Source organism: Halichoerus grypus, chromosome 13 (assembly GCF_964656455.1).
Source record: "Halichoerus grypus chromosome 13, mHalGry1.hap1.1, whole genome shotgun sequence".
Lineage (NCBI taxonomy): Eukaryota > Metazoa > Chordata > Mammalia > Carnivora > Phocidae > Halichoerus > Halichoerus grypus.
In genome coordinates, this window is record NC_135724.1 from 14,248,416 (window position 1) to 14,258,824 (window position 10,409).

The window sequence follows — 10,409 nt, forward strand, 5'->3', positions numbered from 1 at the left end:
AAGAAGGTATGTATTCTACATGTACATAGTAATATAGAGGCACCTGGGTGGCTCAGTCGGTTGAGTGTCTGACTCTTGGTTTTCGCTCAGGTTATGATCTCAGGGTTGTGAGATTGAGCCCAAGTCGGGCTCCACACTCAGTACAGAGTCTGCTTGGGATTCTCTCTCCCTCTCCCTCTGCCCCTCCTGCTCTTTCTCTCATTCTCTCTCTCTAAAATAAATAAATAAATCTTTAAAATAATAATAAGAAGAAGAACAGTGAACCCACACCTAACTTAAGAAGTGGAACACTGACAATATCATTGCATCAAACTTCTTCCCCTGTCTCCATCTAGAAGATCTCCATCTGGGGGCACCTGGGGGCTCGGTTAGAGGAGCCTGTGACTCTTGATCTTGGGATCATGTTTGAGCCCCACATTGGGTGTAGAGATTACTTAAATAAATAAAACTTAAAAAAAAAATAGAAGGTTTCTGTCTGATCTTTAACCACAATTCTGAATTTTTTATGTATCATTGCCTTGGTTATTAGGCAAACTAGATCTTCAGGTTTGAATTAAAAGGGGGAAATCTAGCTTGGCTCCTAGTTAACTCCAAAACAGTTTTCTGGTTATTAGCATATTAACTCATCTGCTTTTTGCATATCCTATGAAAGTGTGGTAGCGACACCTACATGATGAGCAGCCTCTAGAAGCAGCAGTGATTTCATGAGGACTGCTGGGTTTACGATAATGCCTCACGGTTAACCAGATGTAGTAGCTTCCTTCTTCTGGTTCTACACAGGCACTGTGAGCCCAGGACACTTTCAAAGACCTTCCTTCTCATTCTGCTGTTAAATTGCATCTCTTTATCATCTTCTTCTTGGGTGTCTGGGTCAGCTGTACTCCAGCTTGCATCTATAGCTTCTAGAAGACTAGGGAGTCTAAAGAGTTTCAGGACTGAAAATGTGACAGCCATGGGGCTGTACCAGCAGAAGTGTGTGAAGTAATTTGCATAATCTGTTTTCCAAGACAATGACAGCAGCATGGAAAAGTTTTTTCAGGAATATGCAAAATCTCAAAGGTAAAGAGTCCACCTGGGACATATTTGCTGTTGAGTTACTTCAGGGGCGTATAAATCATGCAAATTCTGTTATGATCACTTTCATTGCAGACAAATACTTTTTTTCCACTTGGAGAGTTTTTAATTTCATTTCCCTTTTATAAAAGTAAAATGATATGCACATGGGTTTTTTGTTGTTGTGCAGAAGATCTAATAATGAAGTACACCATTACCTCCTCTCCCGTCCCCAGTACAATTTCCTAGAGTCAACCAACTTTAAACAGTTTTCATTTCTAGTTCTTTTGGTGGCCTCCTGAATATCCTTAAATAATATGCTACTCCTTGACTTATCAGAAACACTGTTTATTAATTCATCCTTATTGAATTTTGATATTATTTCATTTTTTCTAATGGCTGCAACTGCACACTCTCTGACCTCTAACTTTTACTCTTCTCCACTGGGAACATGCCTGTTCCTCAAACATACCAGGTTTACTTCTGCCTCAGTTTCCTTGCCCTTGCTGTTTCCACTGCCCGGAATGCATTTCCTTCAGTTAGGCCCATACCCCACTCCCTCTAGTCTTTACTTCATAGTCATTTCAAGAAGACAGAGCTGGGATTGAAATCTGGACACTAGCTCCAGAGGCCCCACTCCTAATGTACTATACATCCTCAAGTCAAGGTTGATAATACTGCATTTTGTTCTGTACTTACATTAAAATCTTCCCTGAGTGGATTCTTAACGTTTGAAAATGAATAATCTGTTTTTACACTCTATATTAGGATTATTGTCCTTTTTTTGGGGTCCCAAGTCATGATTTTTTTGCCGATCAGAGGACACTGTTCCTAGACGCTTCTTTCCTTCATGCCCAACTTTGTTTACTTCCCTTTCTGATCCTGCAGGCTGGTGAGACTGTAGTCCGTCATAGCTGGTCTTTCCTTCACTGAAATGACCCGTGGTGGTCCCTCTCCTATTCTCTTTGTTGTTAGGGATTACTGCCATTTGGTTGGTATCTCAAGTGAAGTGGGAAGCATGACAAGGAGCAGAACAAGGGAGGGAAAGCAAATACCAGTGTTCAGTGACTCATCTTGAACTGGAAGCTCCCCAAAAATAGAGTTTTTGAAATTTTATTTTAAAATGAGACTCTGGAGGGGACACCTGGGTGGCTCAGTTGGTTAAGCATCGCCTTCAGCTCAGGTCATGATCCCAGGGTCCTGGGATCGAGCCCCGCATCGGGCTCCCTGCTCAGTGAGGAGCCTGCTTCTCCCTCTCCTTCCTGCTACTCCCCCTGCTTGTGCTCTCTCTCTCTGTCAAATAAATAAATAAAAACTTTAAAAACATAAAATAATTAAAAAATGAGAAGCTGGAACAAAAAAGGGAAGGGGAGAACTAGCATTTATTGAATGGCTTATCATGTGCCAGACACTAAAATAAATACTTCCCGCATATCAGCTGATGGAACCTTCTGACAGTCTGCAAGGCTAAAGGGTCTCATGGTGGAATGAGAGGAGGATTTTGGAGGCTTGAAACCTTTTCTTCATACCACTTGTGTAACGTTTGGGACCCTCCACGATTCTGTCAGAAGGGTGATTCAGATCAGAAGACCTAGGATAAATATAGTCTGGGACATTGAGGCATATGGACTCCTTGAGGAGAAACCTTGGCTTTTGCTGACAGCCTCCTGGATTATCCATCAGCTCGTGGGCAAGCAGTAGCTTTGCATCTCTCAGTGTTGTAACCCTAGACAGAATCCATATGGCCTTATGTTTACTATCATGAAGGGATATTTAACTTTTATTTTTGAGGGGTAGAAAAGAGTAAATGATGGTAGAGTACATTTGAAAAGTGATGAATATTCGTAGGATACACCCATGTACTTCCAAACCCCAATATTTTCTGAAATAATTGTATAAAATGATTAATTTACGTATCTCTAAAAAAAGCCTGAGGGTACCTAATGATGCACACATAGTTTAGAGTTCATTAGATTAGACTACTCTTCACATTTATGTAAAATAGAGTAAAAAGACTTGCAAAACCCTAAAAATAAAGCCAGTCTCTGTCATTCCTAACAATATTCTGAAAATTCCTAAATGTAGCTTTGATGAAATTTGGGTGCATGGGGAAATATTTCTCAAACTGCCTGGCTTTTTTTTTTTAAGATTTTATTTATTTATTTAAGAGAGAAAGGGAGAACATGAGTGGGGGGGAGAGGGGCAGAGGGAGAAGCAGACTCCACACTGAGCAGGGAGCCTGACACAGGACTCGATCCCAGGATCCTGGGATCATGACCTGAGCCAAAGGCAGAGGCTTAACTGACTGATCCACGCAGGCACCCCCTGACTTCTTTTTTTTCAATTTTTATTTACTTGTTTTTGTATCCAAGTATAATTAACATATAGTGCTATATTAGTTTCAGATGTACAATATAATGATTCAATTCTGTACATTTTTCGGTGCTCATCAAAATGTGTACTCTTAATCCCCTTTATCTGTTTCACCCATTCCCCCACCTGCCTCCCCTCTGGCAACCACCAGTTTGTTCTCTGCATTTAAGAGTATGGGTTTTGGTCTCTTTTTCTCTTTGTTTGTTCATTTGTTTTGTTTCTTAAATTCCACATATGAGTGAACTCATATGGTATTTGTCTTGCTCTAATTTATTTCACTTAGCATTATACCTTCTAGGTTCACCCATGCTGTTGTAAATGGCAAGATTTCATTCTTTTTTATGGCTGAGTAATATTCTATTGTATATATGTATCATATCTTCTTTATCCATTCATCTATTGAGGGACACTTGAGTTACTTCCATATCTTCGTTATTGTAAATAATGCTGCAATAAACATAGGGGTTCAAATATCTTTTCGAATTAGTGTTTTCATTTCCTTTGGGTAAGTACCCAGTAGTGTAATTACTAGATCATATGGTAGTCCTATTTTTAATCTTTTGAGAAGCCTCCATACTGCCGGACTACCTGACTCTTTCTTTCCGTTAGGACAAGTGAGGATGGGAAAGGTCTTGCCTAAGACACAGCTGGAACTATAGCAACAGGAACTGGTAGATTTCAAAAACCCTCTGGGCAGCTGCAGAATTATATTTTGTAGCAAACACATTAAAATAACTTCCAATCCATGCATTATGGGGAAAATGAATCACTTCTGTGCTGTCTTCAGAAATTCACATTAAGTCGTTTTTCAAAGGGAAAAGAAGTTGCAGAAATGCTAAGGTTGACTACCTCCTGATAAGCTCTATTCCCAAGCAGACAAGTGTATTGGAATTACTTTAGGAAGGTTGTCAGCTTTTCCTTGTTTGGGTCTAAATGAACTCCTAATATAAAAATGTTCCTGAATTAGATCTTGGCAGTCCCCTGCTTACAGATGGATTGAGTTCCCCAAATTGGATTCTAACCCAGTTGTTAGGAAATAAGAATACATATTGCATTGAAACAATGTTATACATGATGGTTAGAGTCCCAGGCCAGCCCACAAAACTCTCTTTAACTCCCAGTGTTCTAAAAAGAATATTATAGGGGCGCCTGGGTGGCTCAGTTGGTTAAGCTTCTGACTTCGGTGCAGGTCATGGTCTCAGGGTCCTGGGATAAGGCCCCATATCAGGCTCCATGCTCAGGGGGAGTCTGCTTCCCCTCCTTCTTCTCCCTCTGCCCCTCCCCCTGCTCATGCTCTCTCTCTCTAGTAAATAAATAGAATCTTTAAAAAAATAAAAAGAATATTATAGACTAGTGTTTTTCAAATTGGAAGCCTCAACCAATTAGTGGGTCATAAAAGCAACTTAGTGAATGGTGACAGCCTTTAAAAATAAGAATAGGATAGAATGGAAGAGAAAAATATCAGAGCACATTGCATGAGATAAGGGTAGGTATTGTTTCATGGAACTCCTGTTTCAGGTATGTGTGTAGTGTGTATTTGTATACTGGGTAACAATGCAAACGTATGTTTTACTGTGGTCTAAGTCCAAAGAAAATTTGGGTAGCTTTGCAATAAGCCGTGTCTCCCTGCAGGACGTGTGCAGAGTCACAACTCTGGGGGTCAGGATTACATTTCTGCAGATAGCTTGGATTTCAAGTGATTTAGACTAACTCCTGTTAAGCAGGAGATATGTGTGTGTGTGTGTGTGTGTGTGTGTGTGTGTCTCTTGAATGAGAAGCTGGGGTACCTGGGAAGGAGATGAAGAGGAGGAGAATGTGTACTAGTGGAGTGGGAAGTGATGACTGGAATTCCTAAGTGGGAGTTGACAAGATTTTTTGTGCTACTTGTGAGCTAAAAATGTTTTTTACACTTTAAAAAAAATTTTTACAGAAATAATAAAATGTGACAGAAACCATATGCGGCCAGCAAAGCCTAAAATATTAACTATCTAGCCCTTTACAGATAAAGTTTGCAGAACCCTTTATTCTAGGGGAACAAGGAGCAAATACTTGTTAGGACTCTGAATGAAAGTAAGAAAAACCCAAAGTGCACTCTAAGCACCAAGCCAGAGGATAATGGTGTATCTTCACCTACTGTAACTACAAAGGATCAAGAATAAGGATAAATCTTAAAAGTTTTCAGTGAGAAAAGATGGAGTTCCTAAAAGAAGTGACTGTCAGGCCAACAGCTGACTCCTCATTAGCCAAGATAGAACAGAAGCAAAGTGTTAGAAAAAATACTTCAACCTGGAATTTTATGCCAGATAAGTTATCTTCCAAGATTGAGTGTCAAATAATTGGTTTTAACAATATTTTTTTTGTATCTGTATCTGAGTAAAAGCAAAAATAAACTATTGGGACTTGATCAAACTAAAAAGCGTTTGCATAGTGAAGGAAACCATCAAAAAAGTGAAAAGACAACCTACTGAATGGGAGAGATACGTGCAAATGATATATACAATAAAGGGTTAATGTCCAAAAATATATAAAGAACTCACACAACTCAACACACACACACACACATTCACACACACACAGTCTGATTAAAAAATGGGCGGAGGACCTGGATAGACATTTTTCTAAAGAAGACATACGGATGCCCAGCAGGCATATGAGAAGGTGGCTCAACATCACTAAACGAGGGAAATGCAAATCAAAACCACAATAAGATACCACCTCATACCAGTCAGAATGACTATTATTAAAAAGACAAGAAATAACAAGTGTTGGCAAGGATGTTGAGTAAAGAGAACCCTTGTGCACTGTTGGTGGGAATGCAAACTGGTACAGCCACTGTAGAAATCAGTATTAAAAAATTAAAAATAGAACTACCATATGATCCAGCAATTCCACTTCTGGGAATTTAGCTAAAGAAAACAAAAACACTAGTTCAAGAAGATATATGCAGTTCTATGCTCATTGCTGCATTATTTATAATAACCAAATATGGAAGCAACTTAAGTGTCTGTGAATAGATGAATGGATAAAGAAGATGTGTGTGTGTGTGTGTGTGTGTGTGTGTGTGTGTGTATAATACTATTCAGCCGTAAAGAAGAATGAGATCGTCCCTCTTGTGACAACATAGAGGGTATTATGCTAAGTGAAATAAGTCAGTCAGAGAGACAAATAGCATATAATTTCTCTTAAATGTAGAACTTAAAAAATGAAACAAATGAACAAACAAAACAAAGTAGGAACAGACTCATAAATACAAAGAACAAACTGGTAGTTGCCAGAGGGTAAGTGTAGTAGGGGGATGGGCAAAATCGATGAAGAGGATTAAGAGGTACACACTTTCAGTTATAAAATAAGTAAGTCATGGGGATGTGAAGTACAGGATAGGGAATAGAGTCAATAATGTAGTAATAACTTTGTATGGCAACAGATGGTAACTAGACTTACAGTGATCATTTCATAATGTATATAAATGTTGGATCACTATGTTGTACACCTGAAACTAATATAATATTGTATGTTTACTTCAATAAAGAAGATTAAGGGTTATATAAAGAAATTTTCTAACAAAAAGTTTATGGTAATTTCCCTCCTGTAATCCCTCAGTGAAATAACTATTAAAATAAGTATTCAGCAAGAATAAAAAGAGAAACCTGAAGGAACATTTGTAAAAACTAATGTATATTTGACCATAAAGCAGGGTTCAAGAACTGTCAAATGATTGAATCATATAGAGTATGCTTTCTAACCACAGTGGAATTAGGCTAGAAATCAGAAGATTACTAATAAATCCCCATATGTTTAGAAATTAAGTAATACACTTCTAAATAACCCATAGGTCAAAGAAGAAATATTTCAGTCAGAATGATAATGAAATATGACACATCAAAATTTGTAGCATGTAGCTAAAGGGGCGCCTGGGTGGCTCAGTCATTAAGTGTCTGCCTTCGGCTCAGGTCATGGTCCCAGGGTCCTGGGATCAAGCCCCACATCGGGCTCCCTGCTCGGCGTGAAGCCTGCTTCTCCCTCTCCCACTCCCCCTGCTTGTGTTCCCTCTCTTGCTGTGTCTCTCTGTCAAATAAATAAAATCTTTAAAAAATAAAAAATAAAATAAAAAATAAATAAATAAAAATAGAGAAATTTATAACATTAAAATCATGTGTGAGAAAAAAAGGAAGGCTACAATTGAAGAGCTGACTGTCCCTCAAGAAGTTAGGAAAAGAATGACAAACCCAAAGAAAGTATAAAATAGAAATTAATAAAAATAAAAGTAGTAACAATAGAAATCAAATAAATAGAAAACAAATGTATAATAAAGGAGATCAAGAGGTGCCTGGGTGGGGCAGTTGGTTAAGCATCCTGACTCTTGGTTTGGCTCAGGTCATGATCTCAAGGTTGTGAGATCAAGCCCCACATCAGGCTCTGAGCTCAGCGCAGAGTCTGCTTAAGACTTTCTCTCCCTCTCCCCCTCCCCCTATTCTCTCTCAAATAAATAAATCTTAAAAAAAATAAAGGGGATCAATAAAGCCAAGAGTTGGTTCTTTAAAAAGACTCATAGTATTGAAATACCCTGGTAATATGAATCCATTCAAAAAAAAGAAACGACACGCATAACCAATCTTAGGAATGAAAAAAGGGTCATCATTACAGATTTAATAAGTAAATGATAAATATCTAAATGATGAAAGAATACTATGAGCAATTATATATATATATATTAAGTTTGAAAATCTAGATGAAGTAGACAAATTCCTAAAAATATACAACTTACCCAAACTGGCAAGATGATACAGAAAACTTGAATATGTCTGAATATTAAGGAAATTAAATCAGTAATTTAAAATCTTAATCTTACCAGGCTCAGTTGGACTTACTTAAGAGTTCTACCAACAACTAAGGAAAAAATAAATGATCTTAAGCTCTTTTAGAGAAAAAAAAATGGGAAAAATCTCCAGTGTATTTTATGAGGCAAATGTAACCTTAATATCAAAATTTTACAAAGATATAATGAGAAAGAAAAGTTACAGACCAATTTCACTCATAAACATAAATACAAACGTCATAAATAAATTATTAAAAAACCAAATTAGCAAAATGTAAAATAACACACCATAACCAACTAGGTTTTCTTCCACAAGGGTTTAAACTACATAAGGTTGGTTTATCAAACAAAAACTAACAGTGTAGGGGCGCCTGGGTGGCTCAGTCAGTTAAGTGTCTGACTCTTGGTTTCTGCTCAGGTCATGATCTCAGGGTCGTGAGATGGAGTCCCGCGTCGGGCTGTGCTCAGCACGAAGTCTGCTTTAGATTCCCTCTCCTCCCTGTGCCCCTCCTGCTCACGCATGAACTCTCTCGCTCTCTAAAATAAAGAAATAAATCTTTAAAAAAGATGCTTTACCCAACCTGCTACCAGGAAAATGAAAATGGAAGCAACATGTGACATCACACATATCAGAAAGGCAAAATGTAAGAAGTCTGACCACACCAAGTACTGTGGTGAAGGTGTGAAACAATAGGGACACTTCTGTGTTTGTGGTAGGAACGTAAATTGTTACAAGTACCTTTGAGAGCAATTTGGGAATAATTAGAGTTGAAGACGAGCACAGCCCATGATTCACTTCTAGGGAAGTTCTTCTCATACACACACACAGCTAACTATGCAAGGTGATGAATGTGTTAGCTAACCTATTGTAATAATTTCACAATATGCATGTGTATTAAATTATCCCATTGCATACCTTAAACCTGCACAATGTCATCTGTCAATGATATCTCAGTAAAGATGGAAAAATGTGAATTTTTAAAAAGTGTTCTAAATCTTCTAAAAGCACATAGGAAGAAGACTATAAAGAAACTCGTATTTGATCAGTTGTTATATCTGGGTAGTGAGATTATAAAAAAGTTACTTGCTTTGTTTTATTTTTAATATTTTCCTAAATTCCTTCAAAATGTGACTTATAAAAATACATTTAAAAATCAATACATCAGGGAGTGCCTAGGTGGCATATTTGTTGAGCATCTGACTCTGGGTTTCAGCTCAGGTCAGTCATGATCTTGGGGTTGCCAGATTGAGCCCCGCATTGGGCTCTGCACTCACGCAGTCTGTTTAAAACTCTCTCTCCCTCTCCTTCTGCCCCTGCCCCCCGCTCATGCTCTCTCTCTCAAATAAATAAATAAACGTTTTTTAAAAAATCAGTACATCAAACAAAAAGCAAACTGAAGTACTGCTATAGAAACTTCCCCACTAGGAACAATAAGCCCCTGTCTCTGGCCCTGGGTATTTCCCTCTGAACTTTTCTCTTTTCCCACAACTTCTGGGCTACAGACAAAATGGTCATCAATAATATGTAAATGCCGCAGGTCACACCTCCAGGGGGAGGTGTCCCAGCAGAAAAGCCCTTTCTAGCCCCATTAAATCATTTGGCTTCTTTCCTTCTCACAACGTGTAGATTACTTTTGTGCTGCCAAAAATCCTTATGAAAACATTCTTGGTCTGGGATAACAACAAGTCAACACAACTGATTATTTTGGTAGATTCTGTAGGCCCACTTTTAATGTTCAAATACTCCTGATGAAAAGAGCATCCTTCAGCTGAATAAGTGCACAAATCATTGCTTTAAGAGCCCAGGTATCAAATCAAGAGCAATCCACTCATTTTTACACAGGTAGTTCTCAAACTAATTTAGCATGAGCCAGAATCACCTGAAAGGCTTGTTACAACACAGTTTTGACTGGACCCCACCTCTAGAATTTCTGATTCAGTCAGTTGGGATGGGGGCTGAGAATTTGCCTTTTTTTTTTTTTACTTCTAAATTTTTTAAATCGAGGTATAATTGACATATAACATCGTATTAGTGTCAGGAGCACAACATAATGAATCCATATTTGTATACAATGTGACATGATTGCCACAGTAAGTCTAGTTAACATCCCTCACCTTACCTAGTTAAAAATTTTTTTTCTCGTGATGAGAACTTTTTTTTAAGATT